The sequence below is a fragment of the Eschscholzia californica genome, unplaced genomic scaffold (assembly GCF_041429995.1).
Source record: "Eschscholzia californica isolate CP2 unplaced genomic scaffold, dmEscCali1.0.p SCAF_4, whole genome shotgun sequence".
Lineage (NCBI taxonomy): Eukaryota > Viridiplantae > Streptophyta > Magnoliopsida > Ranunculales > Papaveraceae > Eschscholzia > Eschscholzia californica.
In genome coordinates, this window is record NW_028238461.1 from 15,937,783 (window position 1) to 15,955,334 (window position 17,552).

Consider the following 17,552-nt stretch of genomic DNA (forward strand, 5'->3'; position numbering starts at 1 on the left):
AGGGCACTGCCCTTAACCCCGACGTCCTGGATGAGTAACTCTTTATTGGTCATACTCTTATAACTTTTGGTTGATGAATTACACGTTTAAGTGTTAAATTCATACTTTTGCCTCGAAACCCAAAACCCTTTTGCTGACTCATTGAGCATAATCATTTAGACGCGTAGACTTCTTCACAGATCTACCCGTATTGTCTCGAGGTAAAAGATGGCCCCTGCGGAGGCAGACCCACCATCGATAAACAAGGGCACAACAGGTGTCTTAATCTGGGTAGGCTTTACTCAAAATTTTTGTTGGCGACTTTTATGTTTTTATCATGCATGCATTACTGTGAACTCTAACGTAATCATTGACGATATAAAACGTAATTAGTAAATGTGCGCGAGAATTAATCAAGCAGACAAGATCTTAGTATGGCTCCTAACCTTAAACATCTAATCTTCTTAAGTAACTTCTTGTTTCTCTTTAGTTCACATAGATCTTCATCCTCAAACCTTCATTGATTTCTCCCACTCGAACCACGACCTCATCCTTCAGTTCTTCAATGGATTCTTCAGACCCTAAACTTTAATTCCAAAACTCAACGATTCGTAGATCGTATGAATCTTAAATTAAGTTCTACATCAGACACACTTTTGTTCTTCGAAACTTCTAAGGCCAAACTAGATTTCGGCATTCACATTCACACGTATAATGTAGTATGAGATTCGCTTCTAAGGTCGAATTTGTTGCTATTTTCCAAATAGCTATGAGGGAGGAACTATTGACATCTACATGTCATACGTACCCTAAGTTTGATTTTTGAAAAATTTAACTAATGACACGTATCTATTTTATCCTTAATGATTACTAAAATCAATTTTAGGAAAAGCTCTGTTTGGGCCCTCGGATGGCCCAAGTCAATTTTGAAAAAATATGTGTGGAATCGGGAAGAAAAACGGTGAAAAGTTGGAAAAACTCCCACTCAGGTCAAGGCCCAAGATCCAGAGTCAAACTCAAAAGACCCAAGTCAAACCTTGGTCAAAACCCATTGACCTGTCTCGGGCAAGCCCAAGACTGGTCTCTTTGTGGGTCGGACAAAAGGATGGAACTAGGGACAGCACGTCCCAAATGTGTCCCGTCCCATAGCCAGATGCGTCTACCACTATGTTGGACGCTTCATGCCGCCCCAGACGCGTTTGAAGCCATCTCGGACTCTAAGTCTGAGATGCGCGCACTACAAAAAAAGGCCTATTTGGGACGGGCAAAAACCGTCCCAAAAATGCCAAAATCGTCCCCAATAATTTATTGGGGACGGTTTCTGCTGTCGCCGAAACAGGCGTCCCAAATACTATTTGGGACGGTTGTGCCGACAGATGCCTTCCGCCCCCAATACTATTTTCGGGACGGTTTCTTTCTGTCCCTAAATTACCGATTGTTAGGGACAGTAGTTAACTGTCCCTGAAAGTTTGGCAAGAATTTCCTCTCTTTCGTATTTGGGACAATTATTATTTGTCCCTAAAAATTTGGCGGGAATTTCTCGTTTATTTTTAGGAAAAATTAATAGGCTCCTCTGTAAGATCGACAGTGATTTTCTTTTGCTTGAATCTATAACAGTTAATAACCATCTCTACAGATTTGGCTGATTCAGTAATTAGTTCCACAAAAGAGAATTTTCCTTAAAATGATATAAAACACACAAATTAACAATCCAAGTCCCTAAGAAACGGAAACATAAACAAACACACCATTAGTATCACCCAACAGTATGATTCTTCACTCAGTCCCAGAAGTCTTGAAATCAAAGAATTTGAAATTGAAGTGAGAGAGAAAGTAATAATCCAAGAGATAGATGATAGAAGATAAGAAGATAGTACGAAATCGACCAAGATAAGAATAAGCAACAAAAGCACAAAGAAGAGGAAGCATCCAACTAACACCAGCCCAAGCGTTGACATTTGCTGCGGCTATAACTGTGGATTGATGAAGAGGACCAGTAAGATAATTGATTAGGTTTAAGCGACTCCATAATTAGCGACTGTTTCTCCAACTTCAGCTCCAACTATAAGAGAAGCAGATTTCCACCCACCATATTTTGATCTATCAATCACACTCTCTCCTCTGTAATTCACAACTCTTTCAACTATTTCACTATCTTCTCCTCCTCCTCCGCTAATTCTAGGGTTCCTCAATAAGGGTTCGTCGCATTCTCTCCCTTCTTCAGGCGCAGCACCGTAACCTCTGGTCGCCATTAATCTTTTTCTCTCTCTCTCTCTAGCCACCAATTTCCTGCAACCGTAATGTTCTTACGTAAGTTCGTATCATTTGAAATTCTTTCATATTACCAAGAGTAATTTCGTAGTTTGTATTAACAGTTACGGGAGTTGAGTGTGAGGGAATTGGGAGGTTGAGTGTGAGGGAATTGGGAGAACTGAGTGGAACAGTAGGAAGGGAAGCTAACCAAAAGAAAAATCCATGAAAACCTAGCCCAACAAATCAACTCTTTTCACTTTTATTCTCCACGAATGAAAATCCAATTTCAGGTTAGTAATTTTCTGTATATAAATCTAGTTTGCATTGATTTGAACCATAGTTTGATCATTTGATGTTCTTCAATGGATTTTCTGTTTAGGGGTTTAGGGTTTTGGTTGTTCTTCAATGGGTATGTTATTCACATTATATATACATGGTTATTTGATCTAATCTTATAATTTGAAATGAAAATCTAGTGTAGGAACCCTAATATTGTTTGGATCTTATTGATATCTGAGTTTAACTCATGAAATAGACATTCCTTGATCACCTGTTTGATTGTAAACTACTTTAGATCTTTCTCTCAATTTATCGTATTAGATGAGTTACAATTAGTATTAGTTTAGCATTCATAATTAAACTTACAACACATTTGAAATTTAGTGGGGAGACTTAACTCATGTGTTTTCTCGATTAGGTTTTCAGGGCGTCCCTCTCTCTAGCAAAGATTTTAATGGCTAAGGAAAACGATACATTATCAATGGAAATCGACGAGAAAACACCCCAAATTTATGATCAAATCAACCCTAAATTCTCAATTATCGGTACGTTTTCTCTAATTCTGATTTGATTACTTTGAAATTTGGGGACTCGTTTATACCTATTTTATCAATCTATTGTAAACTCTGATCCATTCTAAGTTGTTACTTTTTCTGGATGGTTTCACATTTCCTCAGACGAAAGAAAGAACTCGGTCTTTCTTCAATAATCTGAAAAATAGTTTTAAGAAGAAGAAGAAGTAGAAGATGAGAAGAAGAAGAATAAAAATCTAACCTGAATGAAGATTAGGAGATCGACACAATGGAGAAAAACTCCGCTGAAAGAGGGAAAACGATGAGGAGAGGGAAACGTGGAGAGAGAAAAAGGGTTTTCAGAAATTTGATTATATTAGGGATACATTTGGGTGCAAATTGCGGGAAGCATTTGCGCCTAAATTGCGCGCCTTTTCTTTTTTTGGTTTCCTAACTACTCAAAAAATCTGTCCCTCCCTAAAATGCATTTAGTTGTCTCTAATATGATTTTATTAGGGATAAATGTTACAAAACAGTCCCTATTTTGAGTATATTAGGGACATACGTCAAAATGTCTGTCCCTATTAGGCATTTTTTTTGTAGTATGCTTGAGACTTACCCATAGGCGTCTGGAGTGAACTGCAATAGACGTCCCCAGTCGAGTCTGGTAGCAACAACACCCGCACTTCTCGGACCTTTTAGTCTGAGACGTGTTCAAATTCTCCTAGTCGCATCTAAGACCCAACCGAGTATCTCGTTCGGGTAGCTCTCTGGTCGCGTCTAAGACGCGCCCGAGAATCCCGGTCGCAGATCTCTCGGGACTGGGCGCATCCCGAGCACGTTCGTGTGACGCAGCGGAAAACTGATAAAAAGTCTTAGAACTCCGTCTAAAGACTATAGAACCGAAATTAATAAGAATAAACTAAAATACTGAATATTATTGATCAACTTGAATTAATAAAACAACTCCTAGATCCCCCTTTATATAGACTTAGGGTTTCCTTAACCTAATCAAACTCAAATAACAATTTCTAATAAATAAAATACTACTTTCCTAAACCTAATCAAATTCTAATAACAACTTCTAAATAAATAAAATACTAGAATCTAAAACCTAAAAAGTTTCCTAAAAATATAAAACTGCTAAAAATAATAATTCTCTACGAACAAAAATATTATGCTACTAAAATAACTAGATTTTAAGATATCCAAGATACTTGGAATATCTCATGAAAATCTCCCTGCATCATCGTGTCTGACCAGACGCGTCCTGGTCAGCAACCGAATACAGAAGTTAATATTTTCAGTTGTTTTCTTTTCTCCAAACCGATTCCAACCTGCTGTTTTGTGATGATTCATCATAAAAAAACAATGAACTTTTTAAACTTCTTTCAAAAATCAAAACCCTATAATCTTTATTTTCGAAAAACCGAAAATCTAAGGTTTCTATACATTGAAACTCTTTCAAAACCTATTTGATTACGTCTAAATCTAATTCAAACTAATCAAATTAATGTTCGAATCTATATTTAAACTAATTTATCTAATAAATCAAGTCCGAATCTAATTCGTCTGATCAAAGTTAATTCATGCAAAAGGCTCTGACGCTACTGTTGCGTTTTGGTGTCACCTAGTGTTGTAAGCGGAATCTCAAACATCTATTTGTTTAACACTAGCTACCAGGATCACATGCCTGAACGAAATATGAACTAGAAACAGAAAGAAGAATACCTTGATTAGCTTTTCCTCGAACTAGATTCCAAAGCCTTCTCCGAAGATGAGAGCTTCAATTGTAGCTCCTCTACTTGAGATGCCCGAGTAAGTTGACTTGATCTCCCTTCTTTAATGTCATCTAGCACCTCATTGAAGGTTGAGAAGAAGAACCGTTCTTCTTTTAACTAGATAGATAGGGTGGGAGTCTTTTCTCTTGAGAAAATTCCACACCTTTTCTGTTCTGTAATGGTCCTTATATAGAGAAACTCTAACAAGAATCCCATTCCAATTAGGATTCAATATGGGCTACAGAAAAGATAAATCAGACTTAGGGAATCCTAGATGGGAGGGATTCCCATATAGAGTTTCCCATTCGTATGGTCGGCCAGACTAGCCCCTTAATAGGCTTGGTCTGTTCAGCCTATGTATATGGTCGGTCGTCATATGGCCGACCCATGTCCCTGGTCGACCATCTCATAGTCGGTCCCTTTTTAGCCTTCTCGGGCTTCTTTTTCGAGTCCAGTTCTTTCTATCTTTTAGGCCTATCAAACTAGATCATATACATCTATAGGCAGATTCTAACTAGTCAATTATTTGATCAAGCCACCACTCTTTGGTGTAACCTATTGTAGGATCCGATCTATGTTACTCGAGGATTATCGAACTGACTCGACGATCGTAAGCGATCTCTCACTAAACATTACGATCCCTAATTCAGCCGTACTAGATGATCTTCCCTATAAGGTCATCGTTATCTTAACTGACAAACTGAGCCATAGTTACAGTGGTCCTATGCCACTGCATTGTTACATTGGTTATATGACACTCATTCAGAAGGACATCTCCTTCAGATCGAAAGGACATATCCTCCCCCCCCCTCTTGATCATCTTCGTGTATTCGGTTGTCCCTGTTATGCTCATAACAAAAATATACAGACCAAAATGGATCCTCTCACCTCTCCTGCCGTGTTTGTTGGCTACCCTCATTGCTAAAAGGCTATCACATTTATGATTTAACAAGTCTTAAAATTTACACATCTCGCAATGTGACGCTTCAACAAAATCGTTTTCCAATGCAACATTGCGTACGGTAGGTCTCGTCTTCTCCCTCACTTCCTTTTTTGACTATTCCGGACGATGGTTCATTTCTTTATTTACCACAACCGGTTGACCAGGGCCTAACGACACCTCAGTTTTTGCTCCACTGGGCTCACCACGACCCATTACAATGATCGAGCAGCCGGCTATTCCTGTCCCTTCTTCTTTCTTGCAAGGGATGCCTATAGCTGACTCGACCAACCCGTTGGACCCTGATCCACCTCCCGCTTGTGAAATACTTTCCGACACTCCTGTCCCCAACTCCACAGATCCGCTTATATCTTACACCTTCTCTCGGTCGCCTTATACGTTAACGACGACCTCCAGCTCACCTGTTTCCAACCATCATTCCGATGTTCAATATCCTCTCACAGACTTTCTTTCGATTGACTATTTTTCTCCATATCACAAAGTTTGTTAACCTCGGTTCTCTCAAACTTCGAACCAGCTTCGTTCACACACCATGACTTTTCCTCATTGGAGGGAAGCAATGGCAAATCAAAGCTCTCGAGTCCAATAAAACATAGACACTAACCCATTTCCTGAATGGTAAAAGACCCATTGGTTGCAAATTGGTCTATGAGATTAAGTTTCGGGCAGACGGCTCGATTGAACGTTACAAAGCTCGTCTCGTTGCAAAGGGCTATACTCAAGTTGAGGGCCTCGACTACCACGACACCTTCACTCCTGTAGCCAAGTTGGTCACGGTTCGAGTCCTTTTATCCATTGCAGTTGTAAAAGGTTTGTCACTACACCAGCTTGATGTCAATAGTCTCTTCCTCGAAGGCGACCTGGAGGAGGAAGTGTTTATGAAGTTACCTCCTAGATTTTCTCCTGAGGGGGAGACTGAAGGATATAATATCACAGTCAGAAGGAATGTCCTTCCGAAGGAGTGTCCTTCGACCAAGATGGCAATGCGTACGACTTGGCTCATGAGAGAATGATGACCTTATTATAGGGAGATCGTCAAGTCCGGTCACATTAGGGGTCGTAATGCTTAGCTAGAAGCCGCTTACGATCATCGGATCACTTCGGTAATCTGCGGCTAGCATACACCGGATCATACAATGGGTTACACAAAGAATGGTGGTTTGAACGGAGAGAATTGACTAGTGGAAGATTGGCAAATAGATGGAATAAATCCACTTTTTTGGTATGCCCAATTGGTTCGGAGTCCAGACAAAGACAGACACAACCGGACCCGAAATGGAGGCCCGGAAAGGCTAAAGGTGGTGTTATGGCAGTTGGGATTTGTTGTGACCTAAATCGAGTATTCAAGCAGAAGCAATAGGAAATAAAGAACAATCAAGAACAGAACACAGAGATTTACGTGGTTCGATTGGTGAGACCTACTCCACGGTGACAATGACGCGATTATTTCTACTATGATAAGCAAACAAGTTACACAAGAGATTCGTGAGATTAGACTACTGATATCTCCTAAGGTTTTAGTTTATATAGTCACTAAAACCCTAATCCCACCGCCTCACCAACTCTCTCTTTCTAAATTCGAAATACACATGGATATGCTAACACTAGTAACCAACATAAGCCTAGATCTGCATTCCAGCTCTGTCTCGGAGTCCAGCTCTGCCTCGCAACCCTGCTTTGCATACCAGCCTTGTCTCAATAATTAGCTCCGCTAACGGGTCCATAATTCGATGGGTTGGAGGGTCGTAAACCGGGTTTAATATCAAACCATATTCAAGACACATTCAACAGGTGGGCCGGCCATATGATGCCGACCAGGGCAAGGGCCCGTCCATATGTATGCCTAAAAGGGCTACTCTGGTCTGCCACATCATTGAGAACCCCTAAATATGCCTAAAAGGGTATTTTAGGAAATACGCCTTATGTGGTCCTTTATGAATCCCAATTTGAGTGAAACTCTTATTAGGACTTCTATATAAGGATCAGGTTAGAAAACCTAAAGGCCAAACTAAGAAAAGCCAAGCCAACTCAGTTGCTTAAGTCAGAAACTCATTCTTTACTCAGAGAGAGAGAGAGAGAGAGAGAGAGAGAGAGCTGTCTAAGAGAGAGAGAGAGAGAGAGAGCTGTCTAAGAGAGAGAGAGAGAGAGAGTCTCTCACAACTATCTAGTCAAGAAGATCTTAGCTGACTGAAAGGAGGGAGTTAAGTTAACCATTCAGTGTCTCAAGTAGAAGAGCTACACTTGAAGCTTTATCTTCCGAATACTGATCGAGATTTATTTCGTGGGAAAACGAATAAGGTATTCTTCTTTTCTTCTAGTTCATCTTTAGTTCATGGATATGATCATGGATAATCTAGTGTTAAACATATGATATATGAGATTCCGCTAGCAACACTAGTTATATGATTAGGATAGTCTTAGAGACGTATAAAACCCAACAGTGGCATCACGAGCCGTTTGCATGAACTATCTTTGGCTAGACGAATTAGATTCGTACTTGAACTATTAGCTAGATTTGTTTGAATATGGATTTGAACATGTATATGATGAGTTTGAATGTGATTTAGACATAATTATGTAGGTTTTGATTGATTTTTCAATAGCATGCAACCTAAGAACTTTGATTTTTGAAAATACTTTTCGAAAACATATTTTTGGGTTTATGTAGATTGACTATTAGAATCAAACCATTGTTTTTGATGATGAAGATCATCAAAAACAGCAGCTTGGAAGCCAAAAGAAGGAAGAAAGAAGGGGTGGTTAGGGTTTTTAAATCGAAATTTTAGAAACATACCTAACCGAGCCGGCCAAGAAGTGTCTGGCCCGACCCAGCAGGTCCCGGAATTGAGGCACACTTGGGACTGGGATATCCCAGTCCATGAAGCATCGCAATTCCTAGTCCCACTCGGACAGGGAGTCCGAGACGATATGGCTATAAATATTGGGATTGAATGAAATGAAGTTCGATATATGGGTATAAATACCGGCGTGGCTGAGAATTTGAGGGTTTGGTGCAAAGTTTTAATCGGGCCCTTTATATCACACTAGGATGTTAAAAAATAATCAGAATTTCAACATATGAATTATAATAGTATCCATACAATAAACTAAATACATGATTACGAAGTCTACATCAACAATAAACATTAATTATTTTTGCTTAAAAATCCATAGAAAAACAAGTTTTAAAAAAAATATACAGTTTTGATAAAAAAAAAAAAAAAAAAAAATCAACCTATAACTTAGAGAGTGAAAGGAAAGGAACTATAAGAGGACGGAGAGAAAGAAAAATTGAAACGTCAAATGTTTAGTTTTAACGCTTATGTCTGGCTTCCTATTGGACTTATTGAGATAACATGGACAAGTCATCTAGAATTGCAGTGGAATGAAATAACCTACTAACTACTTCGAAATTATCGGTGGAGTGCTAAAATAATATCATTGGCTGTAAGTGGAAGTTTCTTGGAGGCGGTTTAACATGAGAAGAGATGGTTTCCATTTATTGGAGGCGGTTTAACATGAGAAGAGGCGGTTTCCAAATTTGGGTTGGTTTCCAATTTTTGGCTCAATATGGTTCAATTCCCACCGGCTTATATTACTATATAAATAGGGGTATTGAACATCTAAAATCAACAACACAACTACTCAACAACAACTCTTCTTTAGAGAGCTAGAGAGAGAGCAAGAGTGAGAGAAATTTTTCATAGTTTTTGAGCGGTGTTAAATTTCTCGGTCGTCGAAGATTTAGTATAGAAGGTTATTACTATACGGTACCATCTTGGGACGAACTTGCGGGTTGTGTGAGTCGTCTTCATCTATCCTTCAATAAAGATTTCTTGTTCGCCCGAGGACGTAGGCTTTAAAGCCGAACCTCGTTAAATTCTGTTCGCATATTTGATTTTGACTTAGCTTTTCGATTAATCTTCATAATCGGATCAATTTCTAGGATAGGTTCGAGCTTCCGCGACTTACAGTTCTAACAATTGGTACCAGAGCCTTGTTGAGATTGAACGAAGAGAAGATGGGATCGAGAAGTGGTACGGTCAAATCAGGGAAATATGAGATAGAGAAGTTCAATGGGAAAAACGATTTTTCTTATTGGCGGATGCAGATGAAGAATCTGCTAATCTCGCAGAAATTACACAAGACGTTGACGGGAAAGAAACTAGGAGATATGTCAGATGAGGATTGGGAAGAGTTAGATCTCGAAGCACGGGCTACCATTATGTTGTGTCTTGAGAGGGACGTGGCGTTCCTAGTAGACGGAGAAACAACGGCGGCGGGTGTGTGGTTAAAGCTAGAAAGCAGTTTCATGACGAAAACTTTAACGAATCGGGTCTACTTAAAATCCAAATTATTCACATGTAGAATGGAAGAGGATTCTTCTATTCAGGAATATGTGAATAGGTTTGACAGGATTATCTCAGATTTGAAGGATATTGATGTTAAGGTTGAGGATGAGGACCAAGCCCTCATATTGTTACTTTCATTACCTAAATCCTATGAGAACCTTGTTCAAACTTTGATGCTTGTTGGTGATAGTCTAACCATGGAAGAGACGAGAAATTCGCTATTAGCGGATGACCTTCGTAAGGTTGCTACTAGCAGTATGGCGTCGGGTGGAGTAGACAAGGAACAAGCACAGGGTTGTTTGTAACGAGGGGGAGGAGTAATGAAAGGGGAAAGGGAAAGGGCAGGAAATCTAGATCCAAATCTAGAGGCTCTTTCAAGAAAACGTGCTTTAGTTGTGGTGAGCTTGGCCACTTTAAAGCGGCTTGTCCCAAGAGAAAGTTGAAGCAAAAGAACGAAGGCTACAAGGAGAAACAAGAGATGCAAGAGGCGGGATATGTGTCAGAAGAGGCGGATGAATGTTTCTCGGTGACAGAGGTGTCTGAGAAAATCTTCGATAAGTGGATGCTTGATTCAGGGGCGTCACACCATATGTGTCCAAATAGGGAGTTGTTTACTACCTATAGGAGTATAGATGGTGGTACAGTTATACTGGGTGATGATAGTATATGTAAAACTGTGGGACTCGGAACAATACGTATCAAGATGCACGATGGAGTGGTGAGAACATTGACGAACGTAAGACACATACCCGATTTGCTGAAAAATCTAATTTCCCTTGGTGTGTTGGAGCGGAACGGCTGTAAGATAATTATAGAGAATGGCTCCATAAAAGTCGTTAAGGGTTCTTTGGTGGTAATGAGAGGTACTCGTTACGGTAATTTATACAAACTTTTGGGGACAACAATTACTGGAGATGTAGCAGTAGGAATCAGTGGAAGGGATCCAACGGCTAGTACGCGGCTTTGGCATATGCGCCTTGGGCATATGTCAGAAAAGGGTCTATCTCTGATGTGCGGGAAAGGCTTGTTGAAGGACATGAAGAAGCCTTGCATGGAGTTTTGTGAGCATTGTGTGTTCGGAAAGGCACACAGGGTGACGTTCTCTTCAAGCAAGCACAGGAGCAAAGAGGTATTAGACTACGTACATACCGATGTCTGGGGACCGGCAAAGTTACCTTCCAAGGGTGGTTCCAGGTATTTTGTTACATTCGTTGATGATCATTCGAGATTTGTCTGGCTTTATTTTCTGAAGCATAAGAATGAGGTATTCAACACATTCCTGGTGTGGAAAGCAATGGTTGAGAACAAAACTGGTCGAAAGTTGAAGACGTTAAGGTCGGATAATGGGACCGAGTACACGGATGGGGCATTCAAGGAGTTTTGTAATCAGGAAGGCATTGTGAGGCACTGGACAGTAGTAAACACACCTCAACAGAATGGAGTCGCAGAGAGATTGAACCGTACACTACTTGAGAAGGCTAGATGTATGCGCTCCAATTCGGGATTAGGCGTAGAATGGTGGGCAGAATCTGTTGCTACAGCTTGTTATATTGTGAACAGGTCTCCACATTCTTCTTTAGATGGCGGCATACCTTACGAGGTATGGTCAGGTGAACATGCAGATTACGGGAGACTTAAGGTTTTCGGTTGTACGGCCTATTACCATGTTAAAGGTAACAAACTTGACAATAGAGCAAAGAAGGCAATTTTCTTAGGATATGCTACAGGAGTCAAGGGTTATCGGCTATGGTGTACGGAAGACAAGAAGTTTGTAATCAGCAGAGATGTGGTGTTTGATGAGTCATCTATGGTAGCTATGGCGAAAGCTACAGTGCCTAGTTGTGGTGATGTTGGGTCTACTAAAGCTCAAGTAGTGGAAGTAGAAGCCGAAGACCAACGGGTTTCTAGGAATCATGATCAGGTGGAGCATCAGGATAAAACTCAAGATGAGGAAATTGATGAACCCGATCATGAGGAGGTTCAAGGGGAAGGTACACAAGTTTTACAACAACAACATCAGGATGTTTCGGTACACACTAGGCCGAAACGGTTATATAAGCCGGTACAGAGGTTAGGGTCAGACAAACCTCTTAGGCATTACGGGCAGGCAAATGTGGTTGAATATGCACTCTCGGTGGAAGACGACGAGCCGATCACCTTCAAACAAGCTATCACCGCGGCGGAAAGAGAGAGTTGGTTGGTTGTTATGCAAGAAGAGATGGAGTCTCTTCACAAGAACCAGACATGGGAGGTTGTCCCATTGCCCGAAGGTAAGTCTGTTATTGGTTGTAAATGGGTGTACAAGAAGAAAGAGGATTCTTCCGAAATCAAGAGTACAAGGTATAAGGCAAGACTAGTGGCCAAGGGTTATGCACAGAAAGAAGGGGTCGACTACAATGAGATTTTCTCACCGGTCGTGAAACATACTTCTATTCGGGTGCTATTGAGTATTGTTGCTCACAAGGATCTTGAGCTGGAACAACTCGATGTTAAAACCGCCTTCTTGCACGGAGATTTGGAAGAAGAAATTTATATGGCTCAACCTGAGGGATACAAGGTTGAGGACAAAGAAAATCAAGTATGTCGTTTGAGGAAGTCTCTTTACGGATTAAAACAATCCCCTCGCCAATGGTACAAACGATTTGATTTTTTCATGCTAAAACATGGTTTTCGCAGAAGTGACTATGATTGTTGTGTATACATCAAGAAGCTTCGCGAAGGTGACTTTATTTATCTCCTTTTGTATGTGGATGACATGCTTATTGCTTCTCGAAGCATGGTGGAGATAGATAAGTTGAAATCTCAACTCAGTCAAGAGTTTGAGATGAAAGACATGGGCGCTGCAAAGAAGATACTGGGAATGGAGATTAAGAGAGAGCGGTCAAGTAAGAAACTGTACTTGAATCAGAAGGGTTACATCGAACGAGTAGTTTCTCGGTTCGGGATGCAGAATGCGAAGGCGGTATCAACACCTTTGGCACCACACTTCAGGCTCTCGGGAAAACAATCTCCCACTACTACGGTGGAGAAGGATCATATGGATCGTGTACCGTATGCTAGTGCAGTTGGCAGTCTGATGTACGCTATGGTGTGTACTCGTTCGGATATTTCACAAGCGGTCAGTGTGGTTAGTAGGTTTATGGCAAACCCGGGGAAGACACATTGGGAAGCTGTGAAGTGGGTCTTGAGGTACTTGAAGGGTACCGTTGATACGGGTTTGTGCTTTGGTGGAGACACATGTCAGGTAAGCGGTTATGTTGACTCGGATTATGCTGGCGATCTAGATAGAAGACGATCTACTACTGGTTATGTATTTAGGGTACATGGTGCTCCAGTTAGTTGGCGATCGATGTTACAATCTACAGTTGCGTTATCTACTACGGAGGCCGAGTATATGGCTATGGCCGAGGGTGTGAAGGAAGCATTGTGGTTGTGGGGTCTTCTGGATGATCTAGGGATTAAGCAGGAGTGCGTGGATGTATGGTGTGATAGTCAAAGTGCGATCCACTTGGCGAAGAATCAGGTTCATCATGCTCGTACTAAGCATATCGATGTCAGGTATCACTTTGTACGAGATGTCATAGAGGAAGGTGATGTTTCTCTAATGAAGGTACACACAGATGAGAATCCCGCGGACATGTTGACTAAAGTGGTGACATGTAGCAAGTTTCAGCATTGTCTGGAATTGCTACAAATCGGCTCGTGTTAAGTTGCCCGAAAGGGCGTAATGGCGACAAGGTTTTCTTTATGTGAAGGGTTGGTAGAACTACGGTAGGCTTGATCCTGTAAAAGGGTACATAGGCAGCCATGGTCATATGGCGCAGTCGGATGAAGTTACAAGAAACATATATATCTTACAAGGAGTATCCTGGTGTTCGTCCAAAATTTTGAAGAGTATCAAATTGTGTACGAGGTGGAGAATTGTAAGTGGAAGTTTCTTGGAGGCGGTTTAACATGAGAAGAGATGGTTTCCAATTCTTGGAGGCGGTTTAACATGAGAAGAGGCGGTTTCCAAATTTGGGTTGGTTTCCAATTTTTGGCTCAATATGGTTCAATTCCCACCGGCTTATATTACTATATAAATAGGGGTATTGAACATCTAAAATCAACAACACAACTACTCAACAACAACTCTTCTTTAGAGAGCTAGAGAGAGAGAGCAAGAGTGAGAGAAATTTTTCATAGTTTTTGAGCGGTGTTAAATTTCTCGGTCGTCGAAGATTTAGTATAGAAGGTTATTACTATACGGTACCATCTTGGGACGAACTTGCGGGTTGTGTGAGTCGTCTTCATCTATCCTTCAATAAAGATTTCTTGTTCGCCCGAGGACGTAGGCTTTAAAGCCGAACCTCGTTAAATTCTGTTCGCATATTTGATTTTGACTTAGCTTTTCGATTAATCTTCATAATCGGATCAATTTCTAGGATAGGTTCGAGCTTCCGCGACTTTTAGTTCTAACATTGGCCTTACAAAATTATAGTCTATGTGAGTAGTTCACTACCCATAAAACCAAAAAGAAACTGAAAGTTGTATGTAGGATCTAAACCCGCAATCTGATGTAGACCATCATCATGGGCCTCACGGCCAAGCCATTGGGCCTCACGGCCAAGTCCATTAGGGTTAGATTTGAGAGTTTCTATGTTTTAGTATTTCCTGCTAAGAGCGTCTCCAATGCAACACTCAAACTCTAAATCTTAGAGTGCCACATGGGATATTCTAGAATTTTTGCCTAAAACCCTCTCGAATGCAAAACTTAACTATGATCTCTAAAATGAGGTGGCGGTGGTTATTTTAGAGACTTTTAAGAGGACACTCTAAATTTAGAGTGGCCTCTTGAGGATCTCTAAGTGCCAACTCATCAATTTAACATACTTTCTTTTGAATTAAAATTAAGAAAATCAAACTATTTTTTAAGAAAAGCAAATAAAAAACCTCTTCACGGTATCCCTTTTCATCTCCAACATCCCTCCATTCAAAATCGTAAACTTCTGATTAAAAATCTGGAAAAAGAATTCTCCACTTTCTTTTTCATCAATTCATTTCTACAAAAATCCTGATTAAAAATTTCTCTCTTTCACGATATTTGTGAAGCAAGTCGCCCAATTTAAGAAATAAGGTTAGATTTTTTTTTGGAACCCTAATTAGTCCAATTTGTTTATGTTCTCAATATTATATGATTTTTGTGTTCTTACAAGTAATTTCTTCAAAAGCTTAATCGATTTTTTCAAGTTTTAATCCATTTTTATACACCGTAAATTGATTTTTTGATTTCTAGTTAGTTTTGATCCTTCTTAATGTTGTGTTAGTAGAAGTAGAATTAATGAAATGTTTAGTTCTTAATGTGGTGGGTATTTGGATATTGGAAATTTGGTTTATCTTTATCTTCCTATCAATCAATTAACTAGAACAATATCAGAAGTCATAGAAAAATTAAAGAATTTGGCTTATCCTTATCATCATTCACTTGTTGCATCTTAGTAATCCATATGGTATTTGTTCTACTTTGTTGTTGTCTTGATGTTTGTTCTACATTTCAGAATTTGATTTTGGCTAGTATATTATTATACACTGGACAAGTAATAAACCCCATCCATGTAGTTGGTATATACTATCAAGTACCTATCTCAATCTGAAGTAGTTGATTTCTAAAACTCAAACTCCACAAATGATAATAGTGGTTTATGGAAAACAGTTAGTGTTTGACAATGGACTTTCTCTTTTTTTTTTGTTAAGGAGACAATGGACTTTCTCAATTAAGAAGAAAAATTTGTTGAATATTTTCTCAAACTTTCAGTGGGTAGTTGTGAGATTTTGATTTTTATGTTATCCATTCATGTTGTAGCTCCCAAAGCAAGCTTACAAGAGTTTAGGACCATGGTGAAGCCCATTTGGATTTTGTTATATCAGCATTCACATGTTGCATCTTAGTAATCCATATGGGTTTTCTTCTACTTTCTCGTTGTCTTGATGTATGATCTTGTGATATGCTGGCAAAGATTCAAAGTAAATAAGAAACTGATAATTTTGTACATATGTCTTGGGTTTGATTTGTATGAAATAAGTATGTCGATCTTCAATTTGTTCATAAGATATCTACGTAATGAATAAGAATAACTTTGTTGACAGGTACTCGGGGGTATCCCTAATGACTTCATCTAATTCAACGTCGACGTCTGATATTTCTTCTTGTAGTGATGATCGTCTTTTCTTTTCCTTACAACCTTTCCGACCTGGAGGTCGGATAACCACATCAACATCATTATTTTCTGTTGTTGGTGTATCCAAATCGATAAAATATCATTTCCACCTGAAGTAACAAAAGACGAGATATCTGGCGTTGAGGTATTAGGCGTCAATGGAGGGGAGATAGTCAAGCTATCATGAGTCGACTTTTGTTTCTTCAAAGAACTCGTCTTTGTTAGCTTTTGTGAACACTATTTAGGACTATTTTTCATTATCTCCCAACAATGAGCAAATTTAAACCGCGTCTTATCTCCTATTTCCTCGTACATACGCATTGCATTTTTAACCTACAAAATAAAATAAAATATTAAAAATACTACAAGTTAAAGTTTCTATAAGTACCAATTTAACATAGAACTATTAACAAGTACACATATCCTATTGCTGCCATTTTCTATAAAACGCATGAACTTTATGCAAAACACGATGGAAGATATGTTGAAGACAATATGAATCTTCTTTGTACTCAGGGGTTTCATTCTCTAAAGTGATAGCATTTGACATAAATAATAAAATCACAAGTTAAAAAAGAAAAGAAATCAGTCTTTCCATATCTGAAAGGGTGGTTCCACTTTGTGGAGCCCTCTCAAGTGATTTGTATATCCCGTGAAATTTGTTGACGGCTCCTTGTATGGTCCCCCAACGACATTGCAAGCCTTTTGCATTTCTTATCTCATCGTATGTACCCATGTTAACCTTCCAAACTTTAAAGATGCGATTGCACATTGTTTGACTCGTTTGATCCTTTCCGACAAATGCATCCATGGTGACATACAAATATGACTTTGTAAGTGCAATATCTTCATCTATTGTCCAACAACGACTGGAATTATTATTAATTCTTTTGGCTCCTTTAGAAGAAATAGCAGTTTGAGGATTCAAATTAGGTAACGAAGCGTTCAAAAGGCCTTGCAACAAACATCCATTACCATAAAACTTTTCAGCAGGAGGACAATATGGAGCAATTACACGATTCAAGGCAAAATGTGGTTGAAATTGATGTTGTGATGAGTTCAATTGATTTGAATTAAGAAACTGATTATAGAGGATAGTATGTGGTTGATGGTTCAAACTTGTGTTATGGTTTTCTCCATGAACATAATCGCTAACATTTAAACATTCATTCTCCTTACCGGATAGTTGAGACTCCGTGATGTTGTAGCCTTGTGAATCCATGGCCTTCTAAAATAAT